The 26,699-nt window shown below is 36.8% G+C and overlaps 1 long non-coding RNA gene across 1 annotated transcript; it reads left to right on the top strand.

Annotated features, from left to right (window-relative positions):
• Positions 1–16,436: 16,436 nt before the first annotated feature.
• LOC121983246 lies at positions 16,437–18,591 on the top strand. Its single transcript, XR_006112436.1, has 2 exons — positions 16,437–16,977; positions 18,377–18,591. It is a non-coding gene; the product is annotated as an uncharacterized LOC121983246 (long non-coding RNA).
• Positions 18,592–26,699: the final 8,108 nt, after the last annotated feature.

Here is a 26,699-nt window from a genome sequence, read left to right as displayed (position 1 = left end):
CTTGGCTGGGTAATTAGGACTAGGTTAAAAAAGGACAAAAGTTTAACTTGAAAAATAGCACTAGAGAAGTTTTGGATGATAGTAGGTTAGGGAAACTATGTCTATGTATGTCTAGGAAGATATGACTTCGACTTAGTGTATTTGACTTAGAGGAACGAAAGCTACCCCTTATCAATTATAGCTGGTTAGACTAAAGTTTTGTATTAAGTTAAGTGGATAGGACTATTTGAAAATTTTTGAAGGCATGGTTACTCTAATGATTTTCAGGTGACTCACCACAGCTTAGAAGTTTATCCAAAGAATGCATATTTGTTGAACCCAAAGCTAAACTTGAATCTAACACAAATTAAACCAAACACTAAAATTCAACTTAACTCATCTCACAAAATCATATGATTCCTTGTTTGAAAACTCGACGTGCATAGATTATATATACTTTTATGCATACTTTAATGCACATCAACTTGTATTTCATTAGTATAATCTATGTTTATTGTACTCTATTTCATTATAATATTATACTTCTATTATATTCTATTTAGATATTTGCTCTTTGCTTATTTTGATTGATAGGATGCGATTTAGAGCAAAAACAGAACAAAAGATGCACATTGGAGCAACTAGAGAAGATCAAGCTCAGGCCATGTGGAACCACACGGCCGTGTGTTCTTGCCCGTGGAAAAGCAATCTTCGGCCATGTGAAGTCACACGACCATGCCACACATCACAGAGAAGAAGATCACGGTTGTGTAAATTCACACGGCCATGTGGACTTTCCAGAGCTAAAGCAGACCATGACCGTGTGAATCCACACGGTTATGTGGCCTAACCAGAGAAGAAGCAAGACACAGCCGTGTGATCCCACATGGCCGTGCCACTCATCCAAGAGCAAACAAGACATGATCCTGTGGATCCACACGGCTGTGTGACCTTAGCCGAGGCAGAGAATAAACTAATCGTGTGGATGCCAAACGGTCGTGGCACGGGCCATGCCAGGCCCATGCCCTACCTTATTTAAAGGGGTTTTCTCCCCTTTTTGTGGAATTTTTGGCTTAGGGCTCACCCCATTCCTTGGAGAAGGGTTCTCCCCCTTGGGGGTGTTGGTTAAACCTAAGAAAATCGTACCGGTTCCACTGTACAAATTTTTTTTGTACAAGCGTCGAACCTTTCCTTAAATAACCTATTGTGTTCTTTAAAAGTTAAATTAGGAATCGCAGACGGAACTTAACATCATTGATTCCAAATTTAACTTATCTGTTCTTAATGGTTTAGATTTGAATCGCAAGCGGAACTTAACACTATTGATTCAAATCTACCTAAGTTATTAATTCCATAAATATTAATTTTCAAAATTGGCTTCCAGGACTGCATGGTGAGGCACATGACCTTCTTGGATATGGGAGCAACCACCACCGCCTAGGCAAAGCCTTTTAAGGAAAGCTAATATTTATTTCCTTAAATAACTCTAGGTTAACCAAAAAGAACAATCGAATTACAAATTCGAAAAAGAAGAAAACACAAACTCGAAAAACTATTTCGAAAACTCTAGAATCATATGCCTCTTGTGTTTGGTATTTCCAAAAATAACAATACAAAGAAAACTAGTATGATGCGGAAAACAATTACTAGTTATACCTTTCTTTGTAAGCAAAAATAACCTCTTGATCTTCTACCGTATTTCTCTTCTAACCTCGGACGTTGTGTGGGCAACGATCTTCCGAGACGAGAACCACCAAGCACCTTCTTCTTCCTTCTAGGTTTCGACCACCACAATTCTCCAAGAGAAGTAGAGGTCTGACCACCACCACCAAGCTCCAAGGGATGCAAGAAACAAAACCTCCTTTCTCTCTTTCTTCTCCTAGCTAGAACCGGCCACCATCAAGAGCTCCAAGAGGGGTTGCCGCCGGCCACAAGAAGAAGAGAAGAGGGAGAAGCTAGGGTCGGCCACCAAGGAGGAAAAGAGAGGAGAAGAATAATAGAGTCGTTCACCATGAAGGCACCTCTACCCTTTCTTTTATAATCCTTGGTCTTGGCAAATAAGGAAATTTAAATAAAAAACTTCCTTAATTCTTTTGCCATGAAAAGGAAAATTTATTTAATTAAAAATATTTTTCTCTTCTTAATATACATGGCCGACCACTTATTTCCCCAAAACAAGGAGAGTTTTAATTAAAACAAAAATTAAAACTTCCTAATTTGTCTCCGGAAATTTATAAAAAATTTCTCCAATAATTTTTCCTTTCATGGTGGATTATAAAAAAGAAATTTTATAAATTAAAATCTTTCTTTTAAACATGTGGATGATTTCCAAAAAGGAAAGTTATCTCTAAAAATTAAAATCTCCTTTCAATCTACAAATAAGGAAAGATATCAAATCTTTTCTTAATCTTTTGTAGAAACTTATAAAAGAGAATATTTAATTTTTAAACTCTCTTTTAAATCATGAACATGGTTAAAAAGGGAAAGTTTTCTTAAAATTAAAATCTACATTTCAATCTACAAATAAGGAAAAATTTCAAATCTTTTCTTAATCTTTTGTAGAAAGCTATAAAAGGAAAGATTTAAATTTTAAACTCTCTTTTAAAACCATGGAATCCACATAAGAAAAATTTATAAATAAAATCCTTTTTAATATGATATGGCCGGCCACCTAAGCTTCGGCTCCAAGCTATTGGCCAGCCACCTTAAGGCTCAACCTTTAGGCTTGGCCGACCCCTATTGGTTGGGTAAGAAGGTGGGTATATGGTGGGTATAAATCTCTATATACAAGAAGCTACGATAGGGACCGAGAGGAGGAATTGGTTTTGGTCTCCCGATGAAATTAAGCATCCCGTGTTCGCCCTGAACACATAACTTAATTTCATCAATAATAATTCATTCCACTAAAGAACTATTATTGAACTACCGCACCAATCCCAAATTACATTTTGGGCTCCTTATTATGAGTGTGTTAGTCTCCCTGTGTTTAAGATAATAAATGCCCACTAATTAAATGAGTTACTAACAACTCACTTAATTAATATCTTAGTGCAAGAGTAGTACCACTCAACCTTATCGTCATGTCGGACTAAGTCCACCTGCAGGGTTTAACATGGCAATCCTTATGAGCTCCTCTTGGGGTCATTCTCAACCTAGATTACTAGGACACAGATTCCTTCTATAATCAACGACACACACTATAAGTGATATCATTTCCCAACTTATTGGGTTTATTAATTTATCGAACTAAATCTCACCCATTGATAAATTAAAGAAATAAATATCAAATATATGTGCTTGTTATTATATTAGGATTAAGAGCACACACTTCCATAATAACTAAGGTCTAGTTTTTTTATCAAGTCAGTATAAAAAGAACTTACCTAAAATGGTCCTACTCAATACACTTAGAGTGTACTAGTGTAATTTATTAGTCAAGATAAACTAATACCTAATTACACTACGACTATTCCAATGATTTGTTCCTTTCCATCTTAGTCGTGAGCAACTGTTTATAATTTATAAAGAACTGATAACATGATCTTCTGTGTGTGACACCACACACCATGTTATCTATAATATAAATTAATTGAATAACTACATTTATCATAAATGTAGATATTTGACCAATGTGATTCTTATTTCTAGATAAATGTTTATACCAAAATCTAGGTTTTTAGAAACTAATCGTGTGGATGCCAAACGGTCGTGGCACGGGCCATGCCAGGCCCATGCCCCACCCTATTTAAAGGGTTTTTCTCCCCTTTTTGGGGAATCTTTGGCTTAGGGCTCACCCCATTCCTTGGAGAAGGGTTCTCCCCCTTGGGGGAACCCTAGATCTTCCATCTTCTTCGGTAATCTATCCATCTCCTGAGCAAGGGAGCGCTTCCAAGGAAGTTGCGCTTCAAAGATAAGCATCTCTTCTCTTTATCTCCATGTATTGAGTTGTAGATTACTTTACTTATTGTCTTTGGCTGTAAATTTCCTTATAATGGAGTAGATTCTCCAAATCTAGGATGTAAGAAGTAGTTGTGATGTGTTGTGATGTATGAACTATGTATTTAGACATTTTCCTATGTAATGATGTTTTATATCATGTTCTATGTGTGCTGTGTCTTGTATGTGTTTGACAAAATATGTGTGAGATCAATTTATATAGATGTGAGAGATTTGTCTCTATCTTAAGGTTGCTACTAGACTAGATAATCTGGAATCCTTAGTGACAGAGGATACTCATTCAATCAGATATATATGCCTTTAGTGACAGAGGACATCAATACTTACCCACTTTCTAGAGTCAAAAGATCTTAACATAGGGACTATTCCTTATTAGGACATTCTAATTAAAGTTGATACTCTAGTGCTACCATTAGGAAGTACATTAGATAACTCTAGGAATGTATGACCGGGGGGCCTTGTGACAGAGGGTAACCCTTTAACCAGACTTTCTAGAGTTGCTTCTTTACTTAATGACATCAAGACTTGAGTAAACTTTTCGGTGTGACTTTCATGGGGTTGTGTCAGACTTTAGTTAGAATCTCTATACGAGTATAAGCATGGAGTTAGGTAGATGAACAATGCATAGAGACATTAACTAGCATCATAACGAAACTGAAATTCTAGAATCTATCATCCATCTTATTCCAAGATCATCTCTTACTCCTTCTCTCTCTCTCTTTCTCCTTAGTCTTTTCTCTTACTCTCTCTTTCTCAACCAACCTTTCATTTGTTTAGATAGCTCGCCGTGTGAAGTCAACTAGTGCTTAATCAATCGTTCATGTGGGTTCGATATCTTTTGTATTACTAACGACGTAACTGTGCACTTGCGGTTCATAACAAGTTTTTGACTCGTTTGTCGAGGATTGTTCGCGTTAACATTAGTTGATTAGCATATGGGTTACTCTAGACATTTTTTTTCCTTTTTTGTATTTTTCTTTCCTTTATTTTTAATTCAGCATTTTTATTTTTTTTTGCTACTTCTACATGTCTATCTTGTTCTAATTATAATTATTTAGATGGACGTGTTTAGACTAAACACCAAATTGAAAGCTCTATTTCAAAAGTTTGACCAAATTTCTATTATGAATTCCAAAACTCTTTTCCGTGAGGTTTGTTGTGCAACTGGTCATATATATGATAGTTGTCCAATATTGTTTGAGGGCATATAGAATTCATGTTGAAAGAAGGGGTATTTTCTCTAACTTTAATCAAAGGTCAGAGCAAAATTTTTATAAAGCTTATAAAGAAATAGGTCATTCAATTAAAATTTGCTACAAGCTACGCAATTTTGAAGCATCAATAGATGAACTCAATAGAAAAATCGATGAAATGATCTCATCAAATTCACACACATACGGCTCTGACTCGAAGGACCCCCCAATTTTATTCTAGCTTCAATCAAGGACAAGGCAACTATGTAGATGTCATGGAAGCTCAATCATCATTTGTGGATGATAAAATTTTGAAAGGTTTAGAGGAGCTTCTAGCTCTTCAAGCTCAATCGTGCAAGGATATCAAGAAAATGAATGATACATTTGATAGGATAGACTTAGTAAATAATAAGATTTCAACTAATCTCTTAGCTTGCCAAGAGTCTATAATGAGTAAACATTATGATGAGCTTGAGGAATATGAACCTGAGACTTTGATAAAGGAGTGCATCACTTTAATTCCATTACCTCCCAATATCAAAGATCCAGAAGAGCCTTCCCTTCCTACATCTGAATCTATTGACAATCACATTATGGAGGGATGTGTAGGGATAACCCGAGAATCACTCTCCTTAGTCACATAACCATTAGTCACTTTGGATGATGTAGGACATGAACTAGTTGATATCAAGAGCATAGTTTGTAGAATCGCGATCCTATGCAGAATCGATTTAGGGTCAGGATCGGATCGGCCAGGATCGGATCGTAGAATCATATGATCCTACCAAAAACCCTTAAAATCTTATCATACATGATTAATAATTAGAAAAAAATACCTAAAAACTCATTTACATATAAATAAACAACTAATTTTGTATATATATGCAATCATTTATACTCAACACCTCAAATTACATTACTACATGTATAAATTTAAATTAACTTGTAATTCAACTGTCATTCTCACATAGTAATAATATTTATATTTTCATATTATAAAATGAAAGAATATAAAATTTCTATTAATACAATAATAATAACGCATTCAATGTCAAAAATATTTCCTTGATTTATAAGATAATTCAATTTAAAGGTCAACAAAGCACCTAACGTATATAACAGAAGCTATTGAATTCTTTGATTCAAATATGAATGCTGGAAATAATCTTCTAAAGACGGGTTGATGTCACATAATATTAAACAATAGATATCCAAAAACTCATTATTTTGGAGAAAAGAAATGACAGAATATTATTGATAAAAAACCAATTCAAAAATAATTAAACATATGTTTAAATAATTTAAAAAGCTAATAAAATGAAAAAAAAGATAATAAAAAAAACATAAAATCTTCTAGATATCCGAAAAGGATTTAAATGATATTTTTTGGGTTTGAAATATGGTGGTTAAGGATAAACTTTGAAATTTATTAAAAATCTCTTAATGAGATTTGATTTGATATATTATAAGCCCCGTGGTTCAATTTGAGCCAAAAGTTATGACCTCTCAAAGCTTCCACCGATCCTGCTCCGATTCTGCTCCGATCCTGTTCCGATCCTACCGATTCTGTTCTGATCCTACCGATCCTGCTGCGATCCTACTGCAAAAATGATTCTGCACGATCCTGGATCGATTTTGGGCTTCCGGATCGTAGGATCGTACGATCCTACGATCCGGATCGCGATTTTACAAACTATGATCGAGAGTGTAGGGACTTGTGCAGTAGAAGCAAACTCTCAAGAATCACCTCTTGTAGTAAGACCACCACTTGAGCCAGAATCTTCCTTATCTAAATCTCAAACCATGTTTGATGATTTACTTATATTAGTGATTGGTAAAAGTCAAATTTCAATTGATTTATCTACTATTACTAATCAATTCTTTTTCGAGAATGGTGGTGACAGGACGAACGTTGCATAGGAGTCAAAAGGACAAAATAGTGTTGAACCTTTGAAAGAGGGCATATTTGCTGAAAAATTGAGAGTCCTTGGTAAGAGGGTTCTAAAATATCTTACCCCTCTGAGGTCACGATTTAAGTGATCTAAATAAGGTGGTCGAGCTAATGACCTTAAACAAATACTTTTTGGGAGGCAACCCAAGTTCTTCCTTGTTTTTTTATGTCTTTAGTTCTTTCTAGTTTCATTTCTTTCTTCATAAAAACTCATATCCTCTTCTTAATTTTTCTTGTTTATCTTCTTTTATAGGGCTCGAAGATTAAGAGGAGTGTAACTATATGATGGAGAAGCTAATAACGTGGACATTTGGCATGCATCATTTGATAACTTCTCTTACTTTAAATCTCCTCCACATTGTCTCTAGTTTTCATTGGGAAATGAAAAATTTAAGTCTGGGGGGATGTTTGGGTTTAGTTTAGTGTTTGCCATATTCCTTAGTTTTTGCACATTTCTTGTTACATAATAAAATTTGTGCTAGTTGCATCACTCATCACACCATGATTGTTTGTACTTTAATGGAAAATACTAGCACACTTGTTCTAGATTTCATGTGATTTATTGGTTACTTATGGTACTAGTGTGTTTAGTGATCTATCTTTTTCTATCTATGATAGCATGAAGTGAGCAATGTTTTTACTGTAAGAGTTTAAGTATTGGCCTTATTTTATGATCTCTTCACATTTTGCCTTATTTTGATGGTAGATAACTCTGAAAATAGTCATAATTCATAGAATTTGATCAGTACTAGTGTTTCTATGATGATTTCTCAATTAACTACATTTTAGTTACTAGATGAGGCTCGAATCATGCCAGCTCATTTGGAAAAATCAAAATATCCCTACATTTACATTTATGTGTATTTCTGTTCAAGTGTTGCATCTCGCAATCACTTAGAAAAAAATGATGATGAAAAAAAATAAATGAATAAGGGATATAACAAAATAGTTGTTGTGAGTGAAGACTAGTAAGTTACCCCTTTGAGATCGAGTTAAGTTACTAGGAAAATAACTATTATGTTTCTCTTGATATTGAGAACGCCTTTGAGACCATGCATGGATAGATTAAGGAGGATGAACCAAACGTATGGCAGGTAAGTGTCTATCGTCGGAAGCATAAGGAACATAATTTTATGATGACTTGACTAGGCTTAGAGATTGATACTTGATAAATTTAGGTCACTATTGCACTAAGCAAGGATAACTATTGCTTAGCCCGTACTAAAATAACTTTTGTATCAAGTGTTTAGTACGAATTAAGCAATGATTTCCAATTTTCATTGTTAACCTTTGAAAATGCTCTCAAGTGTCAACTTTACAAAGGTTAGGTTAACTACCTTTCCAATTGGAGTTGACACTCTCTAACCCCATCTAGGGTGTAGAGAATATGCTCCTAGGAACCCAATACCTATTGACGCTCCTTGGATGTTCTAGGTCACTTCTAGGAATAACTTCCCTTGTAACCTTCTTTGTGACTTTATTAGGCCTTTTTGGAGCCTTAATCACCTTTACTAGATCAACTTTAGGGTTGACCTCCTTTGTGACCTTCTTTGTGACTTTGTTAGACTTCTTAGAAGTCTTAGTCACATTTATCTTGTCAAAAGTACTCTTAGGGATTCCTTCCTTAGTATCTTTGACTTGACCTCTACACCTAGGGTTGGCCCCATAGCTATATGGAACCCTATGAAAGGAAGTCACATCCTCCTTGGCTTTAGGTTTGTATCCCAAACCCCTATCGTCATTGGATGGCTCTTGTCTAGCTTTTCCTAGGTTATGCTCATTTTGAAAATGAAAATATGAAAAACTGAAATCCGAAAGAAAGAGAAAAGAAGTAAGATTTTAAAAATAGATCACCCTCTTGTCTGATTGGTGGTTGCACCAAATCAGAACGGTACCTGCTCTGATACCACTTGTTGGATCGTGATCATTCAATAGAGGGGGGGGGGAGTGAATATCGATTATAAAAATTTTGAAAAGAGTAAGCGCAGTGGAAAAGACAAAGTCAGAACAATGCTAACACAAGAACCAATTTTACTTGGTTTGGAGCCTTTGGCGACTCCTACTCCAAGGCCCGCACATAAGGGTGCTTTCGTTGGGCAATCCACTAGCAATTCATATATTCGATTACAAACAGTTAAGTACAGGAATGCTAGAAAAATAAATACCAACAATGAAAATAAATAGGGCAGAGAAAGAAAACTTGTCGGAGATTGCGGCGTTGCAGGAGCACAAGAGAGCAATTCTTCAGTTCTGAGTTGTGTTTGAAGCTCCAACCTTGACCCTTATTTTATAGGATGCTTGGGGTGCCTGGATCCCTTTCAAGCGCCCTGGTGTGATGTAGCAGGTCCAAGTAGCGAGCTCCACGTGTCGACGCCGCGATCAGGATGAAATTTGCCTCCGGGCGCCCGGATCCCTTCCGGGCTCCCGGACCACCTTTCTCCAGAAACTTCTTTTCCTGCAAGACAAGGTTAGTCCGAGGCAATGTATATCCTGCAAAATAAAGTGTTAGCACAGTTTATAGTTTGATAAAAAAAGTACGACTTAGATTCCGTCTTTCCGAGACCGGAATCTAGTCAAGATCTTGACTTAGATTTTCGAAATGGTTCTAAGTCAGATCAACGCCTAAGTTGCCTTCCCAGAAACGCGTCCTCACAGTCACTCCCTTCTAGTAACTTACCTTTACTCACCTGTCAGACGCCCGGTCAGCCCTTCGACCCATTTGGACTTCTCGCCAGCTATCCGGTCAGCCCGTCGACCTAGCCAGACTTCGTGTCAAATGTCCGATCAGCCTTTCGACCCATTTGGACTTCGTGCCAAGCGTTAGGTCAGCCCGTCGACCCGCTTGGACTTCTCGCCAAGCGTCCGATCAGCCCGTCGACCCGCTTGGACTTCGTGCCAGACATCCAGTCAGCCCGTTGACCTGTCTGGACTTAGCCTGCACACTCAATCAGAGTGTCAGCTAACGACAAACCTAACTTAACCTGATTTATCATTCATCAAAACCTGAGTTAGACCGTTAATGCTAACTGCACCAACAGTTGCGACGTCGCCGAAGAGTCGGGCTGCTACCCTCTTTCACCAAGCTGATCAATGGCAACCTCTAGCACTCCAAAGCCGGATATTTAGATTTTTACCAACCACATCACTGCACCACTCTCTTCCGAGCAGTTGGATGGTAAGAACTACTCCTCTTGGGCTTCTCACATTGAGCTTTGGCTTGTTGGATAAGGTTATGAGACATATCTCTCTCAAACAGAAGAGGATGCCCAAGTCGTCGATCGTCCTCTGTGGAAAAAGGTTGACGCCCGGTTCTGTTGCATTATCCGAGCCACCATCCATCCATCTCTTAAAGATGTCTTCCGCACTTACAAAACCTGTAAAGATGTTTGGACACAGGCTCAACAACTCTTTACAAACACCTCTCAGCGACTCTATCAAGTTTGTGAAGATCTCATGACCATCCTCAGTGCTCATCAAATTAAGGATTCAATGTCAACTTATCTGGGTTCGGTCTCTAGCCTTTTTTGTGACTTCAATGAATTACTTCCACCTGCGACCACTCTTGTTGCAGAGCTTGAAAATCAGAAGAAGTTTTTTATGTCCTGGCTTTATATGGTCTACCCTCAGATTATTCTCAAGTTCGTGATTAGATCCTGGGCATCCCTACAGAAGCTACCATAGATAGTACCTGGGTGACTCTCCTCCGTGTCCCTGCCAAAGTCTTGACGTTGCCTCCTTCCATTCCTAGTGACTCGTCAGCTTTGGTCTCTCGAAACAACAACAGACCTCCGCCTTGTAAGGGTGGCAATGGACGTCCTTGGTGTGATCACTGCTACTGACTAGGACACATGATTGATAAGTGTTGGGGTCTATATGGTCGACCTCCTCGCGCTGCTCAGGTCCTTCAGAGTTCTGTTGCTTCTTTAGTTTCCGTTGCCCTGCCGTCACCAGATTCGACCCGACAACCTTTCTAAAATGACTTTTTGAAATGGTTTGAGGATCATCAGACTTTTGATTCCACTGCTACTGTTACATACGCTGGTAATTCCTTTGTTGGCATATCTCGCTCTTTAGGCCCTTGGGTTCTTGATTCTGGGGCCACTGATCATATCACTGGTAATAAATCTCTATTTTCTTCTCTTACTACTTCTGGTTATTTACTAATTGTCACCATAGCCAATGGTTCCCAAACTAAGTCCAAGGGTATTTGTATTGTTCTTCCTTCTTCATCTCTTTCCATTCATAATGTTCTTTATGTTCCCAGAGCTCCCTTTAATCTATTGTCAATAAGTCAACTTACTCGATCTCTTGATTGTGTTATTTCTTTTACTAAAATGTCTATTTCCTTACAGGACCGGAGTACAGGGAGGATGATTGACTTCGGATGTGAGTCTCATGGACTTTATCGGCTTCAACAACCCTCTCTTGTTGGCTCGGCGGTGACATCTCCATTTCTTATTCATACTCAGTTGGGGCATCCAGGTCTTGATAAGTTGAAACAATTATATCCTAGTCTTTCTCACTTAGAGTCTTTATCTTGAGAGTCGTGTCAGTTAGGTAAGCATGTTCGTAGTTCTTTTTCTCCTTGCACTGTGAGTCGGGCTACGCCCCCCTTTGCTTTGGTTCATTCTGATGTTTGGGGTCCGAGTCGTGTTTCTTCTACATTGGGATGACAATATTTTGTTACTTTTATAGATGATTTTTCCCGCTGTACATGGGTATATCTAATGAAGGAACGTCCAGAATTGTTTTCTATTTTTCAATCTTTTTTTCATGAAATCAAAACTCAGTTTGGTATTTCTCTTCAAACTTTGCAAAGTGATAATGCACGCGAGTATCTTTCTACTCAATTTTGTTCCTTCTTGGCATCTCATAGTGTACTGTATCGCACGTCTTGCCCTCATATCCTTCAACAGAATGGGGTTGCAGAACACAAGAATCGTCATCTCCTTGAGACCACTCGGACTCTTCTTCTCCATTCTCATGTTCCTCATTAGTTTTGGGGTGATGTCGTACTTACTGCATGTTATCTCAATCTATGCCTTCTTCTACTCTCCAGGGTAAAATACCTCATCATATCCTCTACCCACATAATCCTCTTCATCCTTTGCCACCTCGGGTCTTTGGTTCTATATGTTTTGCTCATGATTTTGATCCTAGCATTGATAAACTCTCTCCCTGGTCTCATAAGTGTGTTTTCCTTGGGTACCCACAGTCTCAGAAAGGGTACAAGTGTTATTCTCCTACTCTTCGTCAGTACTTCATCTCTACTAATGTCACATTCTTTGATTCGATTTCATTTTTTGGGCCTCATGCTTCCCAGTTCGAGGTTTCTCCCTCTCCACCTGCACCAGTGACTATCTTTTGTCCTCCGGAGGTGCCTCTATCATCCTCAGCCTCGTCTCCTCCTTTGCAGGTTTATCAGTGTCGTTCTCGTCTTGCTTTGCTGTCGACCGACCCTGAGACTGTCGTGGACACATCTCTAAAGCCAAGTCATTCGCCGTTTCCTCCGGTCCCATCTCCTAACTCTGATATTCCTATTGCACTTCGTAAGGATATGTGTTCCACTCGTAATCCTTCTCCTCACTATGTTTCTTTGAGTTATCATCGTCTTTCTCCTTCCTATTATTCTTGTCTTTCTTCCTTGTCGTCTATTTCTCTTCCTAAGATTGTAGGTGATGCCTTTGCTCATCCAGGATGGAAATAGGCTATGCTCGATGAAATTTGTGCTTTACAGAGTAATGGGACTTGGGACCTCGTTCCTCTACCACCTGGGAAGTCAGTTGTTGGTTGTCAATGGGTGTATACGGTGAAGGTTTGTCCAGACGGTATGGTTGATAGACTTAAGGCGCATCTCATCGCTAAAGGCTATACTCAGATCTTCAGATTGGATTATAGGGATACTTTTTCTCCTGTTGCCAAGTTGTCTTCTGTACGCCTATTCCTGTCAATTGTTGTGATTCGTCATTGGTCTCTTTATCAGTTGGACATCAAAATACATTCTTACATGGTGATCTGCTCGAGGAAGTCTACATGGAACAACCTCTGTGTTTTGTTGCTCAGGGGGAGTCTTCTGGTCTTATATGTCACCTGCGGAAATCTTTATATGGCCTCAAGTAATTACCCAGAGCATGGTTCGGTAGATTTAGTACTGTAATTCAATAGTTTGGCATGACTCAGAGTGAGGCTGACCATTTTGTCTTTTATTGTCACTCATCTACAGGTTGCATCTACGTAGTGGTTTATGTTGATGATAGTGTCAACACAGGTAGTGATCATCTTGGGATTTCACAGGTGAAACAATATTTTTAAAACATTTTCAAACAAAGGAACTCGGCAAACTTAAATATTTCTTAGGAATAGAAATAGGACAGTCTAAACAGGGGATCGTCATATCCCAAAAGAAGTATGCAATTGATATTTTAGAAGAAACAGGAATGTTAAACTCAAAGACCGTTGACAGCTCTATGGATCCTAATGTCAAGCTCTTGCCAAATCAAAGGGAGCCTCTTCCATATCCTGAACGATACAAGCGATTAGTAGGAAAACTAAGCTACCTTACTGTTACTCGTTCGGATATCTCATTTTCGGTAAGTATAGTCAGTCAGTTTCTCAACTCTCCATGAAAAGAACATTGGAATGTTGTGACTCGCATTATTCGATATATCAAAGGCGCACCAAGAAAGGGTCTTTTGTATGCAGACAAAGGACATGCTCGAGTCATAGGGTACTCTAATGCAGATTGGGAAGAATCTCCCACTGATAGAAGGTTCACTTCTGGGTTTTGTATATTTGTCGTAGGTAACCTTGTTTCTTGGAAAAGCAAAAAGCAAGATGTTGTGGCAAGATCCAGTGCAGAGGCAGAGTATCAAGCTATGGTCATTACTAGTCAAGAGCTTATATGGCTAAAATGATTGCTTCAGGAACTCAGGTTTGGAGAGGTTACACAAATGTCACTTATATGTGACAACCAAGCTGCCATGCATATTGCCTCAAACCCAGTTTTTCATGAGAGGATAAAGTATATTGAAGTTGACTGTCACTTTGTTAGAGAAAAAGTCATATTAGGAGAAATATCTACTAGTTTTGTCAACTCACATGATCAACTAGCAGATATATTCACTGTCACTGAGTGGTTCTCGAATTGACTACATATGTAACAAGTTGGGTGCATATGATCTATATTCTCCAGCTTGAGGGAGAGTGTTAGAATATTGTAAACATAATAACTAGGAGTATTATTATAATTATGTTGTATATCCTTCTCTATATAAGTCAATAACTCTGTGGTTTCTAATACACAGTTTTCTCCTAACAACTATAATTTATATTACATTGAAAAATTAAATGTATTTAAAAGATTAAAATTTATTGTAATTTTTAATCATTTATAAAAGGAGGAGGGTCGCGTTAGGTTACCAACTAGCATTAAAACTATGGTAAATATTCAATGAATGGATCCATTAAACTATTATGCTAATGCTAGGTTGTTCCCTAGAAGGAACGCGTTGCAGGATTTGACTGTAACGTCTTGGCAAGGATTGTTATATCTTTAGAATTCGGGTGTAGTGCTAAATATGCAAGAGTTCGTGTTATAGGGTCCGACTGTAACGTTTCAGTAAAGACCACTACATCTCCATGAGAACTTGGGTGTAGTGTTAAATAGGCAAGAGTTCTCACACCATAAGTTGGATAAGAACAAATATGATAGGAAAACTAATAATCTAAGATTTGGAATATGGAACATAGGAACTCTCACTAGTAAATCAATGAAGATAGTAGATATGATGATTAGGAGAAAAATTAGTATTTTGTATGTACAAGAGACAAAATGGATAGGTGAGAATGCAAAGATGATAGAGAACTCGAGTTTTAAGTTATGGTACACCGGAAAGAGTAAAGCAAGAAATGGAGTGGGTATTATCGTAGATAGTTTGTTAAAGGATGAAGTTGTAAGAGTAATTAGAAAAGGGGATAGAATTATAACTCTTAAGATAATAGTGACGAAAAAAACTATAAACATAATTAGCATATATGCACCACAAGTAGGACTAGATGAACCTACCAAATCAAGATTTTGGGAGGACTTAGATGAAATATTACAAAATATTCCACTAAATGAAATGATTTTAATAGGAGGTGATCTAAATGGGCATGTCGGAGTGAAAAATAAGGAATATGAGAGGGTGTATGAGAGTTATGTGCTTGGAACAAAAAATGAGGAAGGGAAAACTATATTAGATTTTGCGATAGCATATGACGTTATATTATTTGATACGTTTTTTAAGAACAGAGAATAACACTTAGTCACATTCAAAAATGGGAACAATAAATCGCAATTGACTTTCTTATGGTTAGGAAGAAGGATAGAAAGATTTGTAAAGATTGTAAAGTCATCGTGGAGAAAGCTTAACTACCCAACATAAGTTAGTAGTGTTGGATATATGCCTCAAATATAGTATCAATAGAAAGAAAATATATACGATTCCTAAAATTAAGTGGTGGAAGTTAAAGGATAGAAAGCAAAATATTTTTAAGGAGAAAGTAGAAGTACAAGCATTAGGTAAAATATACGATAACTCTAATACAACGTGGAATAAGATGATATTAAAGTTAAAAATAGTAGCTAAGAGTGTACTCGGTAAATCAAAGGGACATGCGCTACTAAGTAAAGAATCTTGGTAGTGGAATGAGAAAGTACAAGAGAAAGTGAAGGGAAAAACGAATAACTTATAAGGAATTATATATTTGTAAGAACGAGGAAAACTTTTGTAACGACCCAATTTTCCCTATTTCAAGTTCTAAAAGTCCATAAAAATATTTGGAAATACTTTTAAAATATTCTAGAGATTTTTATGAATTTTTAGAATATTTTTACGTAATTTTTGGAAGTCGTTTAGTATGTTTACAAAAAGAAAGAAGTTTTGACAAAAAATCGTTGAAGGTGAGACTTGAACCCAAGACCCCCGGTCGAACCCGACCGTAACTGAACCAGCCAGCCAACTAGTCTGCGGGAGTTTTGTTAAACAAATACGGAACAAAATATAGTTAAGCTGTAGTTGGAACCGGAAATAACTTAAGGGATAAGTTGATGTTTTCTTTACCCGTGACCTAAAAAAACTCCCGATTCCTCTCCTCTTCTCGCGAAGGCGCACGGCGGTGCTCTCGGGCGAAAGAAGCGACGGAACTAGGGATCGTCTCCGACGCCGGCTAAGGTTTCCGAGAGGTTTTCTTCACCTCCTTGAGGTCGGCTCGTCGAGGGGAGCACGCGGGCGCAGAAGGATCGCCGGATTTGAAGCTTCATCCAAACCCTAGATCTCTTTCTCGGTTGTAAGCCCAAGCAAACCAAGGTGAGTTGCTACTCACCTGCAGTAGGAGTTGTTCCGCGATTTTTGCCTTCTTCTTTTCCTTGCCGAGCATGAACAGATTCTTTAATATTCCGGAACATGTTGTACAAGATGATTCTTAGGGCTTTAGTATCCTTCTTTGTTTTCGGAATAAGCTATACAGAATCTGCTAGTAGTTTCGAGTTCTATTTGCTCCTTTATGTTCTGTTGTAGTATGTTTAAAGAGGCTTTGTTTGTTCTAGGAGATCCTTGGATATGTTAGTTTGTTAGTGGGCAAGAACAGCCCTTGTTGTTCAGTTTTGAACCTAAGTGTAGCACTTAGAATTATGATACTGCTGTGAGAGAAATCTTTACTTAAAAGCCTTCGGATTAGATTCAAGACAACTCTAGGCATTCATTTGGCTTGCTGTTTTAGTTCTTTGAGTTATGTTTTGTGCTTGAATTTCCTTGCCATTGAAGAGCCTGATTAGTTACATCTTCAAGCATGTCTCCTTATGTTCCTTATTAATGAACAGATTCAGTTCTTGGCATTTCAAGAGCATGAACAGCCGTAAGTTCCAGCATGCAAACATTAGCATTTTTGTTACGTTTGTGTCATTTAGCAAGATCAAATTAGTTTTCTTTTTGCTCTATTTTGTAGCATGATTAGTAAGATTAGATTAGCTTTCTTTGCTCTTATCACAGCATGTTTTAAAAGTTTTCTATGTCGTTTAGATTTTTCCCTTGCTGTTAGTAAAGCATGAGCAATTATCCATTTGTTAATAATTAAGCATGATCAGTTTACCATTTTGCTAATATTCGAGCATGAGCAGATTTCTTTTCCTTTGCTAATAGATGTGCATGAGCAGATTTGTTGAGTATAGTATGCAGACTTTTAATAAGCAAATTTTTTTTATAAGTATAGCATGCAGATTTTTATAAGTATAGTATGCAGATTTTTAATAAGCAGATTTTCATAAGCATTGCTTGCAGATTTTGATAAGTATTGCATGCAGAACTTCAGTTTTAGGACAGATTTTTATTAAGCTTAATATGCAGAATTTTATTAGCATAGTAGGCAGTTTTTTTTGGTTTAAGCATTTCAAAGATAGAATTTGCTTAAACATTTCAGTTTCTCTTTAAAGAAGTATTCTGTTAGAAGTATTAACAAGTATAAGAAAGATAAAGAAAAGAAAGAAAAAGGCCAAGGCCTTAAGTAGATCCTAAAGTCAAGACTTTAGAGATTTTTTTTTGACACACAAGGTGCTTATTAAAATGCCAAGGCATTTAAAGAAGAAGTAATTAAGATAATAAGTATTTTACTTTTAAAGGGCATGTACCGGACACAAGGTCCAAGGGATGAGCTCCAAGATGCCCCTAGGCACACGGCCTAGAAGTTCCTTAGTAGTTTCGGGATTAGCTACCTCGACTCTTATTAAAGATGCGCGCAAAAAGTTGGTACAATGCCGGACCCAAAAGAAGTTTATTATTATTTTGAAATATTAAAGTATAAGTTTTGAAACAAATGAAACAAGCTTCAAATATGTTTAGAATTAGAAAGTTTAGTTTCTTGTTATTTGAAGCATGCAGTAGTAGTTTTATTTGTTTCTTGCTATTAGATTATTCAGCATGTTTAGTTTTATTTGCTTTCAGCATGCTGTTATAGTTTTATTCTTATGAGCATGTTTAGTTTTACATGTTCAGTAGTTTTACATGTTTAGTATCTTTACATGTTTAGTAGTTTTACATGTTTAGTATGCTTCTTTTATTAGTTTATGAGCATGATAAACTATACATGTTTAGTATTTCAGTTAGCGTGATTTCCTTTGCTATATATGAGCATGAGTAGTTTTATATGTTAGCATTCAGATTTAGCATGTTCTTATTTATATACATGCATATCGAGTTTTTGTGAGTAGATAGCGCTCACTAAGCTTTATGCTTATAGACTGCATTTCCTCCTACCGCAGATAAAGGGAAAGAAAAGATACAGTGAAGGAAGACGCCAAGGAGATGCAAGAGGAGTGTGTGATGTGTGGACTATGGAGGTCCTTGGGACTTAGCTAAAGAACTCATTTAGTTTAAGAAATTGTTTAGTTTAATTTTTTATTAAGTTGATAAGAAAATCATGTAGTAAGAAGTATGTTTTCGGTTTTTTATTATCTGCATGATTTGAATTATTAAACTGCGTGGTTGTGGTTAGTTTTCATTTCTTATTAAACTGCGTGGTTGATTGAGATATATTTCCAGCCACCTGTGGCTGAGTATATTATGCTTATATTATGAAAAATGGTCACCGGTACAGGGGAGACTCTGCCGAAATTTTTCGGTAGGGTTTTCCTAGAGATTTTTAATAAACCGGTTAAGTAGAGTTAGTAGATAAGTAACAGTCACCCTTAGAGAGTAGTAAGAAGGGTGGTCGTTACAACTTTAAAAAATATACAATAACCAAGAAAGAAGCTAAGAAAATAGTGAGTGAAGAACAAAATGAAGAGAAATACCAAACTGAGTTTTGATTTCATGAAAAAAAGATTGAAAAATAGAAAATAATTCTAAACATTCCTTCATCAGATATAACCATGTACAATGGAAAAAATCGTCTATAAAAATAACAAAATATCGTGATCCCAATGTAAAATAAACACGACTAGGACCCCAAACATCAGAATGTACCAAAGCAAAGGGGGATGTAGCCCGACTCACAGTGCGAGGAGAAAAAGAACTACGAACATGCTTACCTAACTAACATGACTCACAAGATAAAGACTCTAAGTGAGAAAGACTATAATGTAATTGTTTCAACTTATCAAGACCTGGATGTCCCAACTAACCATGAATAAGAAGTGGAGATGCTACCGCCGAGCCAACAAGAGAGGGTTGTTGAAGTCGATAAAGTCCATGAGACTCACATCCAAAGTCAATCATCCTCCCTGTACTCCAGTCCTGTAAGGAAAAAGACATTTTAGTAAAAGAAATAACACAATCAAGAGACTGAGTAAGTTGACTTATTGATAATAGATTAAAGGGAGCTCCAGGAACATAAAGAACATTATGAATGGAAAGAGATGAAGAAGAATGAACAAAACCAGTACCCTTGGACTCAGTTTGGGAACCATTGGGCATGGTAACAATTGGTAAATAACCAGAAGTAGTGAGAGAAGAAAATAGAGATTTATTACCAGTGATATGATCAGTGGCCTCAAAATCAAGAACCCAAGGACCTGAAGAGTGAGATATGCCAGCAAAGGAATTACCAGCGTGTGCAACAACAACACTGGAATCAGAAGCCTGACGATCCTCAAACCATTTCAAAAAGTCATTATAGGAAGGTTGTCGGGTCGGATCCGGTGGCGACAGCACAGCGGAAGTCGAAGAAGCAACAGAACTCTGAACGACCTGAGTAGTGCGAGGAAGCCGACCATGTAGACTTCAACACTTATCAATCGTGTGTCCTGGTTGGTAGCAGAGATCACACCAAGGACGTCCTTTGCCACCCTTACGAGGCAGAGGTCTGTTGTTGTTTCTAGAGACCAAATCTGACGAGTCACTAGGAACGGAAGGAGGCAACGTAGACTTGGGCAGGGACACAGAGGAGAGTTGCCCAGGTACTGTCTATGGTAGCTTCTGTAGGGCTGCCCAAGATCTTATCACGAACATGAGAATAATCTGAGGGCAGACCATATAAAGCCAGAGACATAAAAAAACTTCTTCCGATTTTCAAGCTCTGCAACAGGAGTTGCCACAAGTGGAAGTAGTTCATTGAAGTCACAAAGAAAGCTAGAGACCGAACCCAGATAAGTTGACATTAAATCATTAATTTGATGGGCACTGAGGATGGTCATGAGATCTTCACAAACTTAATAGAATCGTCGAGAGTTGTTTGTAAAGAGTTGTTGAGCCTGTGTCCAAACATTTTTACAGGTTTTGTGAGTGCGGAAGACATCCTTAAGAGATTGATGGATGGTGGCTCGGATAAGGCAACACAACGGGGCAACAACCTTTTTCCACAGAGGACAATCAACGACTTGGACATACTCTTCGGTTTGAGAGAGATGTGTCTCATAACCCTGTCCAACAAGCCAAAGCTCAATGTGAGAAGCCCAAGAGGAGTAGTTCTTACCATCCAACTGCTTGGAAGAGAGTGGTGCAATGATCTGGTTGGTAAAGATCGAAATATCTGACTTTGGAGTGCTAGAGGTAGCCATTGATCAGCTCGGTGAAAGAGGGTAGCAGCCCGACTCTTCGACGATGTCGCAACACCTCAAAGACAGGCACAAAGAGAATTAAGGTTTTGTTGCGACGCTGGAAAATTTAGGGTTTGCTGCGACGACGCAAGGATATTCCACACAGAAGGAAGAGCGGCGACGGCTTGTGCTCGCGATCGGGAAGGAGATGCCTCTGCTGGCGCACAAGGAAAGGAGGCGGCGGCTTGTGTTTGCGAGCGACGCGAGAGGGAGAAGAGAGATCGGGAGAGATTTGCTCCCGTCCAGGCGTGACTAATGGCGGCAGGAATTGGTGGTGGCGGTAGAAAAATTAGGATTTGACTCTGATACCATATTAAGAGAAAATCATGTATTAGATACCACGAAATTATTGACTTATATAAAAAAAGATATATAATATAATTACAATAATACCCCTAATTATTATGTTTACAATATTCTAACACTTCCCTTTTACTTTTTTTTTTTTTAATGAAATGAAATTATAGAATGTTTTTCAATATTAAAAATAATTTCAATCCACTATGCGCCTCTATTTCTCCCTGATATAAATTTTAAAAGTATAATTGAAGTTAATTTTTCGTTGGACTTTGATATTGTACTTTTAAGAAAATTTCAATTTAGATTTATAAAACCAGTTAATAATTTTTTAAAGGTACTATTAATAGCCACGTTAACCTTTAAATGGTAGAAAATAGAAATTTAGCGGATGCGCTACATTTATAATAGATTGGACAAAAAAAAAATATTTTAGATTTCAAAAATTAAAAGTTAATTATAAATTAATTAAAAATAAACGAGTTGAGGCATAAATTGAGCCGTCTTCACCTCACGCCCTCAGACTCACGCGACTCCGCTGGGAAGAGAAAAGGTTCTCGCGGGGTAAATTCCTCTTCGCACAATCTCCATTTTTGTTCAATCTTTGTTCTCATGTCAAGTCTGGAGATTTCCATTTTGAATAGGGCGAAAACTTCGCCGACCCATAGATAGGTATACCTAATAGCACAATTAAAAGCACATGGTCTTATAGCCAAGAGTTTCAAGATTTACTTTCAACTATGTATCTATATTTATCTATATTTATCTATCTTCATGTCTCTCGGCAGCTGATGTGGTTCCACAAATTTTTAATAACTCGGATCTCGAATCGAATGATTCTTTTTTCCGAGATCTACGATCCTGATCCCACTCGGCCGATCCGGATCAGGATCAGGATCGGCCGATTTTTCCAAGTAGTTACTTCCTCGATCATTTAAAAATACTCCAACTAAGCAGTATTATTAGATAAAGATCTTTTAAAATAAATAGGTATGCTTGTCTTTTCGCCCACTTTTAGTAAGATGAGCCCGACTTCCTTTTTGGACACTGCAGAAGCCGAAGCCAACTCTGCACCTTCTGCTGTCAAAAGACAAGGTATTTTAACTTTGCAATTCCTTCCCATTAATCTTCTTTTTATTTGCTACAGTGGTAAATGAGAATAGTGTTTATGTTAAAAAACCATTTTATATTGGCATAATTATTTTGATTTTTAAATCTTTTTAACTTGTATTTTTATTTTCTCGATAATGCAAAAACCAGAGATGGGTTAAAATGCTATTTGAAATTTCCATTTTTCTAGATTTATGGTATATTATGGAACTAGTTTCTCTTCATCAATTTCTTCCTTGGTTTGTGATAGATCATAACAGCTTTTGATCTCAAAAATTTCTTCTAGAATTTTAGGAAATGACTTTGGAATTTCAGTATGTTTAGTTACATGAAATGGAGAGAACGTTTTTGCTCCTCGTGTACAATTATACCTATTAATTGATACAGGCCTATTCCTTATGGATGTAATTATTGTAACTACATTTACTTAAATATTAAAATTTGCATGTTGTGTTATATTCTATCTTCTTATCAAACAATTATATCTCAATGGTTGTTTCACATTTTAACGACCTATTAATTTCTCTCTACTTTGTCCTCTTTTAATATGTATTAGAACTCTTACTCCTTTATACCGACAATTTACAGGATTTGCATCCAGGGAACTTTGATGGCGTTGGCTTTATGTGTCCATATCTCTTTTAGGATGCATACCTTATCATTGGTATGGTCTCTGACAAGGTTTTCAAAAATATACAGATTTTCTCAGTGGTACTTCAGGATACCCAAAGATGGAGAGCCTTCACCAGTAGCTACCTAATGGCTGCCAAAGTTTATCAAAATTCTTCCATGGCTCTAGTTTTATGGTGGAGCATCAGCCAACTATCTCTGCCTATGGACGCCGATCTATACATGTGACCCACTCCTTATCTGAAGCAACGAGAGGGGTTGTCTCGAACCGCCCTTTGTCCCCTCATCTCCCAGTCAAGAAGCCACAGTTTCGTGCCACATTTTCAATATCCCACAGGATATTTGGAGCTTCTCTGACATCTGCTATTTTGTTGATCCCGATAGCATGGAAGTTCAGTCTTCTGCTCGACGTATAAAGCAGAAGTTGTCATAACTTTTGTTGTCGGTGCAAGCTCCGTTACCACCTTAGAAATGAATGATTCCCCAAATAAAGGACCAGCCGAGGAGTAAGTTCCAAATGCATCTATCATTCATTATTCGAGTCTATGAATTTTTTTTGATCTTCCAGACGTTGCAGTGTCCATTGACTGTTGTTCTGATGATATTCCACTTGACTTAACCTCTGCTTGTAGAAAAGGCTGGAGGTTTTCAGACTAGTTCTTATGCTTAGACTGTTAACAGTTGATTGCACTTCTCTTTAATTTACTTGTTCATGAGATGCGCTTTATCCCAATGAAGTTAGGAAACAAATATATAGTGATCCTGAAGTTGGAGATAGTCTCAAGCATTAACTCTTCATGTTTGTGATTGTTGTTCAGCTGTTAAAAAAAAACAAAATTAATAAAAAGAGTGATAATTATATATCAATTGAGACAGAATTTATGAATATGCAAATACTTGAAATTTGATACATCATATCGAAGACTTGACGAGGTTCTCGTCCGTGTTAGCAATAATTTATGATTTGAGTTTTATTAACGATATTTAATATTATTTTTCGATATTGTGGATGATCAACTGTAGAAGATATTTATAACAGCCTCTAGGTAACTATTATAATAGGTTTTGAAAAAGAAATGAATATTCATTAAATGGGAGACCCATGGAAAACATCTTTATTTTCTCACAATTTTCGCTAAAACTACTGGGAGGCGGCACAAGCACCGCCGCCATGGAGACATTTAAAATCATTCTTTATTTTCTAACAGGCAAAATAAGAATTCAAAGTTTAAACTCACAGGGAAACCTAATTCCCTTTGCAATTCTATGCCGAATTTTATGCCATCAAAATCATGGTAAAATGATAATAAACTATACTGTCAACGGATAATATTGCACCTCAAACATAAATAAGAAACAAAATCATGATCCCACTGTGGTTTCGAAAATAATATATTTCTGTTTAACTCACGGCCTATTCATTGTAATGAAATGATAGTAATCTTCTTCACCATATAGTTTCCTGAAACACACATACAAAAATTGTTAAAATTCCTAGTACACAAATCCATGTTATAATGCTTTATATATTATATATACCAGATATACGAACCATAAATCATATGAGTCTAACTATGAAATATAATATACTACCCCAACTTGAGCAATACAGTTAGATCAAACGGTTGTAAAATATAATATTTTCAGTTGTCAACTTGTCAGTAGCTCAGTACATATGTTCCAAAAGATCTTAGGCACAATGTACATACGGTGATGCCACCTAGGCAAATAACTAAAACCTGAAAATTGAAAGCACACACATACTTACATTTAAGTAAATAGGCAGCAGATCCCTCGCTATGGCATCTCTCCAAGAAGCATTTAATGACTAGTATACCCAACCTTGCTGCGGCTCATGTTTCTGTGCTTTCATTTTAGCTCCAGAATGTGTCAATTTGGAATGAACAAATTACTTTTATGGTTGAAAAGGTTATTGAAATTGCACCATGACTAATCTATGTATCATCTCCAATTACAAGGTTGATTTCCTACCTTCCTCATCAATCTTATCAAAAGCTTAAATAGCATTGGTTTATTTTGACATTCTTGTATATAACTTTGAGGCCAAAGTTGGGTCATATTGCCGAAGTTTCTCATTCAGCCACAAAATTACATAACTAAAATTAGTCTTAATCCAATAAAAAGGACTAGACATCTTGGACCTGTCGGTCATGCTTCTAGATTTACTTGGATTGCATAATTTGTGTTTATACTTTATGGCCCAAAACCAAAGCTTTGTTTATTTAATGGGGAATTCTTAACATTATTTTGGAATCATGCTCAATGTTGAGCTTCAATATGGGCCCGAATAGCTGTAAATTAGGCAAGAAAACAGGATTTTAAGCATGAAAATCGTGACAAAGCTATTTTTTTTATAAAGATCAACATGTCAGCCTTCGTCCAATGAAAAGCTAAAATGACACTAGGTATATGTAATGTTTTTGCAATGCATGAGTTGACTGGGTTATACCACTTGAAGCATTGATCATCCCCCTGGAGATATTATAAAGCCATGATCGAGCAAAAAGCTATATAAATATAATGATGGGTGGATTTGTGTGATCCTTTTGATACACTCTAATGTAAATTATCAACATCTGGCCTGAATGACAAATTGTGGCCAACTCTTATGTAATAATGAATCCTATAGGATGAACCTTGGCAGAGAAATAAAGATTCTCATCTAAGACTTGGTGACTAAAGTGTGTGTTATGGTAATAACCCTCTTCTCAGAGAGGAAAAGTTACATGCACTAGAACCCAAATTGGCAAGATCAAGAGCCTAGTTCATCTCTTGTTTTAAGAGATTACTTTTGAGTGGTTTCATCAGATGAAATGACTAGAATTCCTAATAAAATGTTGGGAAATGGTCTAAAATAATTATCATGAACAAATTCTATTGGGATAATCTATCATAATTTAACTTTAATGGATTCTAAATACTAATTCACAGCTACTATATTTTGAGACAAAAATCACCGGCAGAGTGAAACTTACGCCAAGTCCTTGTAAGTGTCAGATTTGTTCACATCCTTCCCTTCAGCGAGTTCCAGGCAAGAATGGTGTACTATCATTTCTTTCACAGTATACTTTGTACTTTTGATGTCATTGTGGCACAAAATGCACTATGATTCAAGAGAGTTAAGTAAAACTTAGACTATATAGGATAGAGAACGATTGACTAGAAATTGAAGAATTTAAGATCATGACAACCTTTCTCAAATACTCTTTCTTCACTGTATCCCAAGGCAATTTTCCTTTAGCAGAGAAGATTGAAGTATTCCAAAGTGCCCCTCTAGCAATCATAACAGATGCGGCTCCTGAAACATACTTGATCATTAGAAAGAATATTCATCCATTTTAATTTATGATGAGCTTGTAGTAGCACCATATAGAATCATGTGAAACTGTAATCTGCCGTTCTTAACTTTGATATTTGATAATATAAGTGAAAAATCAAGTGAGTACCAGCTATATATGATGCTGCCTAACACTTTCATCTCTGCAAGTATTCAATAGTTTTCATAAAAACAAAAGCTAAGAAGCAAGCGCTTACAAACATTTCAAGGTTAAACTTAGTAGAAAATCAAACAGAAGTAACTTGTGACTTCCGAGAAAATCGTGTATAATCGGCATAAAAGTATAAAATTAAATTTTCGAGTGAAAATATGAATTGATGAGTAGAAATTTTTTAATAATAAGCAAGTTGAAATGGATTTTTTTTTTCAGATAAAAGTAAAAATGTGGGATAAGTCAAGAGTGTCAATGTCTCAAAAATTATAGGGATTAGTTCATATTTGATGAACTAGCATGCTGCTGATTGTAAGCAATATTTTCATTCACATATAGACCCTTTTTTCCCCTTCCTACCAAAAAGTTAGGTCATTAGCAGAGATGAAAAAACTAATTGATAACATAATTAAACTAGCTGGTCCTGGCTTGTCTGGTTGAAGTGGTTAGCTTATACTAATTGGTAGAAGATGCAGATTAAGAGTGAATTTTTTATACTTTCT

This window comes from Zingiber officinale, chromosome 5A (assembly GCF_018446385.1).
Source record: "Zingiber officinale cultivar Zhangliang chromosome 5A, Zo_v1.1, whole genome shotgun sequence".
Classification (NCBI taxonomy): domain Eukaryota; kingdom Viridiplantae; phylum Streptophyta; class Magnoliopsida; order Zingiberales; family Zingiberaceae; genus Zingiber; species Zingiber officinale.
Note: the sequence above shows the minus strand (reverse complement) of the source record. Positions and strands in the feature narration are given on the sequence as shown.